Genomic DNA, 13,489 nt, shown 5'->3' with positions numbered 1-13,489 from the left:
CGGGGCAGGGTCGTCGGCCCGATCCCGATCCAGAACTGGATCGGGGGGAGGGGGAGAGAGCGAATGGGGTGCGGGTGAGTGGGGACGTGGGCTAGGGTTCGGTCGCCCAGGGGGTTATGGGGGAGTGTGGGGGGCAGCCCGGGCCAGCCTGGCTAGCAGCTGGGCCGACTGGCCCAGTGGGGGGGGGTCTCTTTCTCCTTTTTGCTAGTTTTGTTTTTTTATTCTTTTCTGTTTTATTTTAGTTGCACTTTATTTTTGGTTTAGTAAAATATAAAATAAGCTCCAAAAATAGTGTGTCAAAACAATCCAGTGTTCTAAGAAGTCTTACCTCAGAATAAAAAAAATAGTTTAGTATTTGGTAAAATATATTAGGAGTATAACTAATTGTTTTGATGTTGTTTTAATCACTTTAGGGTATTTAAATATTTTATAAAGATGTTGTTACTCCACCAATAATATCCATGATTTGTTTGTCACATTAAGAACATTTTAGTTTTGACTTTTGAAAACTTTAATTGTTTGACTTGATTTTAAATTTGAATTTGAATCGTTTTTGAACCATCGCGAGATTAACAACAGTAACCGAGGTGACGTGGCATCATTAGCGTGGAATTACTGTAGCCTAAATATCCGGGCGTCACAGTAGCTCCGTGCAAAGCATTGTATACATAGAATATTTGCAAAATACATACGACACTGTAATATGACAGACCCGTTGACTAAACTTCTCTCACGAGCAAAACATGATCATACCTTAGTACTCTTTGGGTGTTAATCACATAGCGATGTGAACTAGATTATTGACTCTAGTAAACCCTTTGGGTGTTGATCACATGACGATGTGAACTATGGGTGTTAATCATATACAGATATGAATATTGGTGTTAAATCACATGATGATGTGAACTAGATTATTGACTCTAGTGCAAGTGGGAGACTGAAGGAAATATGCCCTAGAGGCAATAATAAAGTTATTATTTATTTCCTCATATCATGATAAATGTTTATTATTCATGCTAGAATTGTATTAACCGGAAACATGATACATGTGTGAATACATAGAGAAACATATAGTCACTAGTATGCCTCTACTTGACTAGCTCATTAATCAAAGATGGTTATGTTTCCTAACCATAGACATGTGTTGTCATTTGATTAATGGGATCACATCATTAGGAGAATGATGTGATTGACATGACCCATTCCGTTAGCCTAGCACTTGATCGTTTAGTATATTGCTATTGCTTTCTTCATGACTTATACATGTTCCTGTAACTATGAGATTATGCAACTCCCGTTTACTGGAGGAACACTTTGGGTGCTACCAAATGTCACAATGTAACTGGGTGATTATAAAGGAGTACTACAGGTGTCTCCAAAGGTACATGTTGGGTTGGCGTATTTCGAGATTAGGTTTTGTCACTCCGATTGTCGGAGAGGTATCTCTGGGCCCTCTCGGTAATACACATCACTTAAGCCTTGCAAGCATTGCAACTAATGAGTTAGTTGCGGGATGATGTATTACGCAACGAGTAAAGAGACTTGCCGGTAACGAGATTGAACTAGGTATTGAGATACCGATGATCGAATCTCGGGCAAGTAACATACCGATGACAAAGGGAACAACGTATGCTGTTATGCGGTTTGACCGATAAAGATCTTCGTAGAATATGTAGGAGCCAATATGAGCATCCAGGTTCCGCTATTGGTTATTGACCGGAAATGTGTCTCGGTCATGTCTACATAGTTCTCGAACCCGTAGGGTCCGCAAGCTTAAGGTTTCGATGACAGTTATATTATGAGTTTATGAGTTTTGATGTACCGAAGGAGTTTGGAGTCCCGGATGAGATCGGGGACATGACGAGGAGTCTCGAAATGGTTGAGACGTAAAGATCGATATATTGGACGACTATATTCGTGAAGGAAATATGCCCTAGAGGCAATAATAAAGTTATTATTTATTTCCTCATATCATGATAAATGTTCATTATTCATGCTAGAATTGTATTAACTGGAAACATGATACATGTGTGAATACATAGACAAACATATAGTCACTAGTATGCCTCTACTTGACTAGCTCATTAATCAAAGATGGTTATGTTTCCTGACCATAGACATGTGTTGTCATTTGATTAACGAGATCACATCATTAGGAGAATGATGTGATTGACATGACCCATTCCATTAGCCTAGCACTTGATCGTTTAGTATATTGCTATTGCTTTCTTCATGACTTATAATGTTCCTGTAACTATGAGATTATGCAACTCCCATTTACCGGAGGAACACTTTGGGTACTACCAAACGTCACAACGTAACTGGGTGATTATAAAGGAGTACTACAGGTGTGTCCGAAGGTACATGTTGGGTTGGCGTATTTCGAGATTAGGTTTTGTCACTCCGATTGTCGGAGAGGTATCTCTGGGCCCTCTCGGTAATGCACATCACTATAAGCCTTGCAAGCAATGTAGCTAATGAGTTAGTTACGGAATGATGCATTATGTAACGAGTAAAGAGACTTGACGGTAACGAGATTGAACTAGGTATTGGATACCGACGATCGAATCTCGGGCAAGTAACATACCGATGACAAAGGGAACAATGTATGTTATTGTGCGGTTTGACCGATAAAGATCTTCGTAGAATATGTAGGAACCAATATGGGCATCCAGGTTCCGCTATTGATTATTGACCGAGAATAGTTCTAGGTCATGTCTACATAGTTCTTGAACCCGTAGGGTCCGCACGCTTAACGTTACGATGACAGTTTTATTATGAGTTTATAAGTTTTGATGTACCGAAGTTTGTTCGGAGTCCCGGATGTGATCACGTACATGACGAGGAGTCTCGAAATGGTCGAGACATAAAGATTGATATATTGGACGACTATATTCGGACACCGGAAGTGTTCCGGACGTTTTTGGAGAAAACCGGAGTGTCGGAGGGTTACCGGAACCCCCCGGGGAGAGATAATGGGCCACATGGGCCTTGGTGGAAAGAGAGAGGGGCGGCCAGGGTGGGCCGCGCGCCCCCTCTCCCTCTGGTCCGAATTGGACTAGGAGGAGGGGGGGCGGCGCCCCCCTCTTTCCTTCCCCCTCTCCCCCTTCCTTTCCCCTCCTAGTAGGAGTAGGAAAGGGGGAGTCCTACTCCTACTAGGAGGAGGACTCCTCCTCCTTGGCGCGCCCACAAGGGTCGGCCGGCCTCCCCCCTTTCTCCTTTATATACGGGGGCAGGGGGGCACCCCAGAACACACAAGTTGATCTACGGATCGTTCCTTAGCCTTGTGCGGTGCCCCCCTCCACCATATTCCACCTCGGTCATATCGTTGCGGAGTTTAGGCGAAGCCCTGCGCCGGTAGAACATCATCATCGTCACCATGCCGTCATGCTGACGGAACTCATCCCCGAAGCTTTGCTGGATCAGAGCCCGGGGATCGTCATCAAGCTGAACGTGTGCTGAACTCGGAGGTGCCGTACGTTCGGTGCTTGGATCAGTCGGATCATGAAGACGTACGACTACATCAACCGCGTTGTCATAACGCTTTCGCTTACGGTCTATGAGGGTACGTGGACAACACTCTCCCCTCTCGTTGCTATGTCATCACCATGATCTTGCGTGTACGTAGGAATTTTTTTGAAATTACTATGTTCCCCAACAGTGGTATCAGAGCCAGGTTTTATGCGTAGATGTCATATGCATGAGTAGAAAACAAGTGAGTTGTGGGCGATACAAGTCATACTGCTTACCAGCATGTCATACTTTGGTTCGGCGGTATTGTGAGATGAAGCGGCCCGGAACGACATTACGCGTACGCTTACGCGAGACTGGTTTCACCGTTACGAGCACTCGTGCTTAAAGGTGGCTAGCGGGTGTCTGTCTCTCTCACTTTAGCTGAATCGAATGTGGCTACGCCCGGTCCTTGCGAAGGTTAAAACAACACTAACTTGACGAACTATCGTTGTGGTTTTGATGCGTAGGTAAGAACGGTTTTTGCTAAGCCCGTAGCAGCCATGTAAAACTTGCAACAACAAAGTAGAGGACGTCTAACTTGTTTTTGCAGGGCATGTTGTGATGTGATATGGTCAAGACGTGATGCTATTGTATGAGATGATCATGTTTTGTAACCGAAGTTATCGGCAACTGGCAGGAGCCATATGGTTGTCGCTTTATTGTATGAAATGCAAACGCCCTGTAATTGCTTTACTTTATCACTAAGCGGTAGCGATAGTCGTAGAAGCAATAGATGGCGTAAATGACAACGATGCTACGATGAAGATCAAGGTGTCGCGCCGGTGGCGATGGTGATCACGACGGTGCTTCGGAGATGGAGATCACAAGCGCAAGATGATGATGGCCATATCATATCACTTATATTAATTGCATGTGATGTTAATCCTTTATGCATCTTATCTTGCTTTGATTGACGGTAGCATTTTAAGATGATCTCTCACTAAAATTATCAAGAAGTGTTCTCCCTGAGTATGCATCGTTGCCAAAGTTCGTCGTGCCCAGACACCACGTGATGATCGGGTGTGATAAGCTCTACGTCCATCTACAACGGGTGCAAGCCAGTTTTGCACACGCAGAATACTCAGGTTAAACTTGACGAGCCTAGCATATGCAGATATGGCCTTGGAACACGGAGACCGAAAGGTCGAGCGTGAATCATATAGTAGATATGATCAACATAGTGATGTTCACCATTGAAAACTAATCCATCTCACGTGATGATCGGTTATGGTTTAGTTGATTTGGATCATGTGATCACTTAGATGACTAGAGAGATGTCTGTCTAAGTGGGAGTTCTTAAGTAATATGATTAATTGAACTTAAATTTATCATGAACTTAGTACCTGATAGTATTTTGCTTATCTATGTTTGTTGTAGATAGATGGCTCGTGCTGTTGTTCCGTTGAATTTTAATGTGTTCCTTGAGAAAGCAAAGTTGAAAGATGATGGTAGCAATTACACGGACTGGGTCCGTAACTTGAGGGTTATCCTCATTGTTGCACAGAAGAATTATGTCCTGGAAGCACCGCTGGGTGCCAGGCCTGCTGCTGATGCAACTGACGACGTTAAGAACGTCTGGCAGAGCAAAGCTGATGACTACTCGATAGTTCAGTGTGCCATGCTTTACGGCTTAGAACCGGGTCTTCAACGACGTTTTGAACATCATGGAGCATATGAGATGTTCCAGGAGTTGAAGTTAATATTTCAAGCAAATGCCCGGATTGAGAGATATGAAGTCTCCAATAAGTTCTATAGCTGCAAGACGGAGGAGAATAGTTCTGTCAGTGAACACATACTCAAAATGTCTGGGTACAATAATCACTTGATTCAACTGGGAGTTAATCTTCCTGATGATAGTGTCATTGACAGAATTCTCCAATCACTGCCACCAAGCTACAAGAGCTTCGTGATGAACTATAATATGCAAGGGATGAACAAGACAATTCCCGAGCTCTTCGCAATGCTAAAAGCTGCGGAAGTAGAAATCAAGAAGGAGCATCAAGTGTTGATGGTTAACAAGACCACTAGTTTCAAGAAAAAAGGGCAAAGGGAAGAAGAAGGGGAACTTCAAGAAGAACAACAAGCAAGTTGCTGCTCAAGAGAAGAAACTCAAGTCTGGACCTAAGCCTGAAACTGAGTGCTTCTACTGCAAGCAGACTGGACACTGGAAGTGGAACTGCCCCAAGTATTTGGCGGATAAGAAGGATGGCAAGGTGAACAAAGGTATATGTGATATACATGTTATTGATGTGTACCTTACTAGAGCTCGCAGTAGCACCTGGGTATTTGATACTGGTTCTGTTGCTAACATTTGCAACTCGAAACAGGGACTACGGAATAAGCGAGCACTGGCCAAGGATGAGGTGACGATGCGCGTGGGAAACGGTTCCAAAGTCGATGTGATCGCGGTCGGCACGCTACCTCCATATCTACCTTCGGGATTAGTTTTAGACCTGAATAATTGTTATTTGGTGCCAGCGTTGAGCATGAACATTATATCTGGATCTTGTTTGATGCGAGACGGTTATTCATTTAAATCAGAGAATAATGGTTGTTCTATTTATATGAGTAATATCTTTTATGGTCATGCACCCTTGAAGAGTGGTCTATTTTTGTTGAATCTCGATAGTAGTGATACACATATTCATAATGTCGAAGCCAAAAGATGCAGAGTTAATAATGATGGTGCAACTTATTTGTGGCACTGCCGTTTAGGTCATATCGGTGTAAAGCGCATGAAGAAACTCCATACTGATGGACTTTTGGAATCACTTGATTATGAATCACTTGGTACTTGCGAACCGTGCCTCATGGGCAAGATGACTAAAACACCGTTCTCCGGTACTATGGAGAGAGCAACAGATTTGTTGGAAATCATACATACATATGTATGTGGTCCGATGAATGTTGAAGCTCGTGGCGGATATCGTTATTTTCTCACCTTCACAGATGATTTAAGCAGATATGAGTATATCTACTTATTGAAACACAAGTCTGAAACATTTGAAAAGTTCAAAGAATTTCAGAGTGAAGTGGAAAATCATCGTAACAAGAAAATAAATTTCCTACGATCTGATCGTGGAGGAGAATATTTGAGTTACGAGTTTGGTTTACATTTGAAACAATGCGGAATAGTTTCGCAACTCACGCCACCCGGAACACCACAACGAAATGGTGTGTCAGAACGTCGTAATCGTACTTTACTAGATATGGTGCGATCTATGATGTCTCTTACTGATTTACCGCTATCGTTCTGGGGTTATGCTTTAGAGACGGCCGCATTCATGTTAAATAGGGCACCATCAAAAGTCGTTGAGACGACGCCTTATGAACCGTGGTTTGGCAAGAAACCAAAGTTGTCGTTTCTTAAAGTTTGGGGCTGCGATGCTTATGTGAAGAAACTTCAACCAGATAAGCTCGAACCTAAATCGGAGAAATGTGTCTTCATAAGATACCCAAAAGAAACAGTTGGGTATACCTTCTATCACAGATCTGAAGGCAAGACATTCGTTGCTAAGAATGGATCCTTTCTAGAGAAGGAGTTTCTCTCGAAGGAAGTGAGTGGGAGGAAAGTAGAACTTGATGAGGTAACTGTACCTGCTCCCTTATTGGAAAGTAGTTCATCACATGAACCGGTTCCTGTGACACCTACACCAATTAGTGAGGAAGCTAATGATATTGATCATGAAACTTCAGATCAAGTTTCTACTGAACTTCGAAGGTCTACCAGAGTAAGATCCGCACCAGAGTGGTACGGTAATCCTATTCTGGAAGTCATGTTACTTGACCATGACGAACCTACGAACTATGAGGAAGCGATGATGAGCCCAGATTCCGCAAAATGTCTAGAAGCCATGAAATCTGAGATGGGATCCATGTATGAAAACAAAGTATGGACTTTGGTTGACTTGTCCGATGATCGGCAAGCCATTGAGAATAAATGGATCTTTAAGAAGAAGACTGACGCTGATGGTAATATAACTGTCTATAAAGCTCTACTTGTTGCGAAAGGTTTTCGACAATTTCAAGGGGTTGACTACGATGAGACTTTCTCACCTGTAGCGATGCTTAAGTTTGTCCGAATCATGTTAGCTATTGCTGCATTTCATGATTATGAAATTTGGCAAATGGATGTCAAAACTGCATTTTTGAATGGATTTCTGGAAGAAGAGTTGTATATGATGCAGCCAGAAGGTTTTGTTGATCCAAAAGGTGCTAACAAAGTATGCAAACTCCAACGATCCATTTATGGACTGGTGCAAGCATCTCGGAGTTGGAATAAACGCTTTGATAGTGTGATCAAAGCATATGGTTTTATACAGACTTTTGGAGAAGCCTGTATTTACAAGAAAGTGAGTGGGAGCTCTGTAGCATTTCTAATATTATATGTAGATGACATATTATTAATTGAAAATGATATAGAATTTCTGGATAGCATAAAAGGATACTTGAATAAAAGTTTTTCAATGAAAGACCTCGGTGAAGCTGCTTACATATTGGGCATCAAGATTTATAGAGATAGATCAAGACGCTTAATAGGACTTTCACAAAGCACATACCTTGATAAAATTTTGAAAAAGTTCAAAATGGATCAGGCAAAGAAAGGGTTCTTGCCCGTGTTACAAGGTGTGAAGTTGAGTCAGACTCAAAATGGATCAGGCAATGAAAGATGTTCTCTATGCTTCAGCCATATGCTCTATCATGTATGCAATGCTGTGTACCAGACCTGATGTATGCTTAGCAATAAGCTTGGCAGGAAGGTACCAAAGTAATCCAGGAATGGATCACTGGACAGCAGTCAAGAACATCCCGAAATACCTGAAAAGGACTAAGGATATGTTTCTCGTATATGGAGGTGACAAAGAGCTAGTCCTAAATGGTTACGTCGATGCAAGCTTTGACACTGATCTGGACGATTCTAAATCGCAAACCGGATACGTATTTTTATTAAATGGTGGAGCTGTAAGTTGGTGCAGTTCTAAACAAAGCGTTGTGGCGGGATCTACATGTGAAGCGGTGTACATAGCTGCTTCAGAAGCAGCAAATGAAGGAGTCTGGATGAAGGAGTTCATTACCGATCTAGGTGTCATACCTAGTGCATCGGGACCAATGAAGATCTTCTGTGACAATACTGGTCCAATTGCCTTGGCAAAGGAATCCAAATTTCACAAGAGGACCAAGCACATCAAGAGACGCTTCAATTCCATCCGGGACCAAGTCCAAGTGGGAGACATAGAGATTTGCAAGATACATTCGGATCTGAATGTTGCAGACCCGTTGACTAGGCCACTCTCACGAGCAAAACATGATCAACACCAAGACTCCATGGGTGTTAGAATCATTACTATGTAATCTAGATTATTGACTCTAGTGCAAGTGGGAGACTGAAGGAAATATGCCCTGGAGGCAATAATAAAGTTATTATTTATTTCCTCATATCATGATAAATGTTTATTATTCATGCTAGAATTGTATTAACCGGAAACATGATACATGTGTGAATACATAGACAAACATATAGTCACTAGTATGCCTCTACTTGACTAGCTCATTAATCAAAGATGGTTATGTTTCCTGACCATAGACATGTGTTGTCATTTGATTAACGAGATCACATCATTAGGAGAATGATGTGATTGACATGACCCATTCCGTTAGCCTAGCACTTGATCGTTTAGTATATTGCTATTGCTTTCTTCATGACTTATACATGTTCCTGTAACTATGAGCTTATGCAACTCCCGTTTACCGGAGGAACACTTTGGGTACTACCAAACGTCACAACGTAACTGGGTGATTATAAAGGAGTACTACAGGTGTCTCCGAAGGTACATGTTGGGTTGGCGTATTTCGAGATTAGGTTTTGTCACTCCGATTGTCGGAGAGGTATCTCTGGGCCCTCTCGGTAATGCACATCACTATAAGCCTTGCAAGCAATGTAGCTAATGAGTTAGTTACGGAATGATGCATTACGTAACGAGTAAAGAGACTTGCCGGTAACGAGATTGAACTAGGTATTGGATACCGACGATCGAAACTCGGGCAAGTAACATACCAATGACAAAGGGAACAACGTATGTTGTTATGCAGTTTGACCGATAAAGATCTTCATAGAATATGTAGGAACCAATATGGGCATCCAGGTTCCGCTATTGATTATTGACCGAGAATAGTTCTAGGTCATGTCTACATAGTTCTCGAACCCGTAGGGTCCGCACGCTTAACGTTACGATGACAGTTTTATTATGAGTTTATAAGTTTTGATGTACCGAAGTTTGTTTGGAGTCCCGGATGTGATCACGGACATGACGAGGAGTCTCGAAATGGTTGAGACATAAAGATTGATATATTGGACGACTATATTCGGACACCGGAAGTGTTCCGGACATTTTCGGAGAAAACTGGAGTGCCGGAGGGTTACGGAACCCCCCGGGGAGAGATAATGGGCCACATGGGCCTTGGTGGAAAGAGAGAGGGGGGCCAGGATGGGCCACACGCCCCCTCTCCCTCTGGTCCGAATTGGACTAGGAGGGGGGGGGCGGCGCCCCCCCCTCTTTCCTTCCCCCTCTCCCCCTTCCTTTCCCCTCCTAGTAGGAGCAGGAAAGGGGGATTCCTACTCCTACTAGGAGGAGGACTCCTCCTCCTTGGCGCGCCCACAAGGGCCGGCCGGCCTCCCCCCTTGCTCCTTTATATACGGGGGCAGGGGGGCACCCCAGAACACACAAGTTGATCTACGGATCATTCCTTAGCCGTGTGCGGTGCCCCCCTCCACCATATTCCACCTCGGTCATATCGTTGCGGAGTTTAGGCGAAGCCCTGCGCCGGTAGAACATCATCATCGTCACCACGCCGTTGTGCTGACGGAACTCATCCCCGAAGCTTTGCTGGATCGGAGCCCGGGGATCGTCATTGAGCTGAACGTGTGCTGAACTCGGAGGTGTCGTACGTTCGGTGCTTGGATCGGTCGGATCGTGAAGACGTACGACTACATCAACTGCGTTGTCATAACGCTTCCGCATACGGTCTACGAGGGTACGTGGACAACACTCTCCCCTCTCGTTGCTATGTCATCACCATGATCTTGCGTGTACGTAGGAATTTTTTTGAAATTACTACGTTTTCCAACAATTGGGAGTTCAGAAAGGTTTCGAGTGATTCGGGTATTTTCGGGGGTACCGGGGAGTTACGGGAATACGAGGAAGAAGCAATGGGCCTCATGGGCCAAGTGGTGGAAGAGAGGAGGCAGGGCGCGTGCCCCCCTAGCCCAAACCGAATTGGACTAGGGGGCCGGCCCCTCTTTCCTCCTTTTCCTCCCTCTCCTTCCTTCTCCTTCTACTTCCCTTCCTTCCCCTCTCCTAGTTGGACTAGGAAAGGAGGGAGTCCTACTCCCGGTGGGAGTAGGACTCCTCCGTGGCGCGCCCTCCCTTGGCCGGCCGCCCCCTCCCCCTTGCTCCTTTATATAGGGGGGCAGGGGGGCACCCTAGAACACACAAGTTGATCTTCGTGATCGTTCCTTAGCCGTGTGTGGTGCCCCCCTCCACCATATTCCACCTCGGTCATATCGTTGCGGTGTTTAGGCGAAGCCCTGCGTCGGTAGAACATATCATCGTCACCACGCCGTCGTGCTGACGGAACTCATCCCCGACACCCTGCTGGATCGGAGTCCGGGGATCGTCATCGAGCTGAACGTGTGCTGAACTCGGAGGTGCCGTACGTTCGGTGCTTGGATCGGTTGGATCGTGAGGACGTACGACTACATCAACTGCGTTGTCATAACGCTTCCACTTATAGTCTACGAGGGCACGTGGACAACACTCTCCCCTCTCGTTACTATGCATCACCATGATCTTGCGTGTGCATAGGATTTTTTTTGAAATTACTACGTTCCCCAACAACCGGTGCTACGACCCCACCTCCCACCGCGTGTACACCTCCCGACACGTGTAGTTTGATGAGCGGATTTTTCCTTTTCACCAGGTACCGCCTTCTGCAGAGGACTCGGCGCTCCATGATGGTGTTTCGGATGCGGACCCGGTGCAGCCCCTTCTGGCCCCGGTGTGGCTCCCGCAGGCGCCTCCCGAAGTGGCCTCTGTGCGCCCTCCCGTGGCAGGCCCTTCTGCCGTGGCCCCCACTACGGTCCCCTCCGCCGCGGCCCCGACTGCAGGCCCCTCGGCCTCGGTCCCGGCGCAGCCGTGCATGGCCCTGGGTGGCCCTTCGGCTACCACCCCGCCAGGTGACGCGGCCCGCCCCGCCCAGGCCGACTTTGCTGCGACGCCAGGAGCGGCGGACCCTCCACCACCCCCGTCCGTCCCTCCTATCGCAGCCGCCCCCCTCCTGCTGGCATGACGACGCGATCTCGCGCCGGTATCTACATCCCCAGCACGCGTTACGCCGCTGATGAGTATGCATGCGCGGTGTTGACATCATCCTCTCCACCGTCGACCATCCCCTTGTCCGCACGCGCCACCCTTCGTGATCCACATTGGCTCGCCGCGATGCGCGAGGAGTTTGATGCGTTGTAGCGCAACCGCACGTGGACTCTTGTGCCGCGACCCCCTCACGCCAACGTCATCAGTGGCAAAGGGTGTTTCGCCACAAGACCAACCTGGACGGTTCTCTTGAGCGCTACAAGGCTCTCTGGGTGGTGCGCGGCTTCCGCCAGCGCGCCGGAGTGGACTTCACCGACACCTTCGCACCTGTTGTTAAACCGGGCACGATTCGTACGGTGCTTCAGCTGGCGGTCTCCCGTGCTTGGCATGTGCACCAGTTGGATGTCTCCAACGCTTTCTTGCACGACCACCTCACAGAACGGGTGTTCTGCAAGCAGCCGACTGGCTTCGTCGACGCCGAGCATCCCGACCATGTCTGCCTGCTCTCTCGGTCCCTTTATGGACTGAAGCAGGCCCCTAGGGCGTGGTACCAGCGGATGGCTGGGTTCTTGCAGCAGCTTGGGTTTTCCACAACCCGCTCCGACGTGTCACTGTTCGTCTATCATCAGGGCACTGCTACTGCGTACCTGCTGCTTTATGTGGACGACATTATCCTGACGGCATCCTCTCCTGGGCTTCTTCAGCAGCTCATGGCTCGTCTTCGTGATGAGTTTGCCCTCAAGGATCTGGGAGCGCTGCACTACTTCCTTGGCATTGAGGTCGCTCGACGTGCTGACGGGTTCTTTCTGCACCAGCAGAAGTACGCTCATGAGCTTCTTGAGCGCGCGGGTATGCTTAATTGCAAAACCACGTCCACGCCTGTTGACACCAAGGCGAAGGTTTCTGCCTTGGAGGGTTCTCCTGCTCCGGATGCGGTGTTTTACCGCTCCATCGTTGGCGCCCTACAGTGTCTCACCCTCACTCAGCCTGACTTGCAGTATGCAGTCCAGTAGGTGTGCCTCCACATGCACTCCCCGCGTGATTCTCATTGGACTCTGGTGAAGCGTATTCTTCAGTATATACGCGGCACTATGACCATGGGCCTCACCCTGATGGCTTCCTCCTCCATCGACATGGTCGCCTACTCCGACACTGATTGGGCTGGCTGCCCGGACACGCGTCGCTCTACGTCAGGCTATTGTGTCTACCTCGGGCCCTTGCTGATATCGTGGTCGTCTAAACGACAACCCACAGTCTCTCGCTCGAGTGCCGAGGCGGAGTATCAGGTAGTGGCTAACGCCGTTGCTGAGTGCTCTTGGCTCCATCAGCTTCTTCAGGAGTTGCTTTGTGTGGTTCCCAAGGCCACGATCGTCTACTGTGACAGCGTCTCCGCCGTCTACCTCTCCGTCAATCCCGTCCACCATCGCCGTACGAAGCATATTGAGCTCGACATTCACTTTGTTCGCGAGCAGGTGGCTCTCGGGAAGGTTCGTGTTTTGCACGTTCCTACCACACAACAGTTTGCCGATATCATGACTAAGGGACTACCGACCCCAGTCTTTGAGGAGTTTCGGTCCAGTCTCTATGTCTCCGGCGACGCTTCGACT

This window comes from Triticum dicoccoides, chromosome 7B (assembly GCF_002162155.2).
Source record: "Triticum dicoccoides isolate Atlit2015 ecotype Zavitan chromosome 7B, WEW_v2.0, whole genome shotgun sequence".
Classification (NCBI taxonomy): domain Eukaryota; kingdom Viridiplantae; phylum Streptophyta; class Magnoliopsida; order Poales; family Poaceae; genus Triticum; species Triticum dicoccoides.
This window is presented reverse-complemented; position numbering follows the sequence as displayed.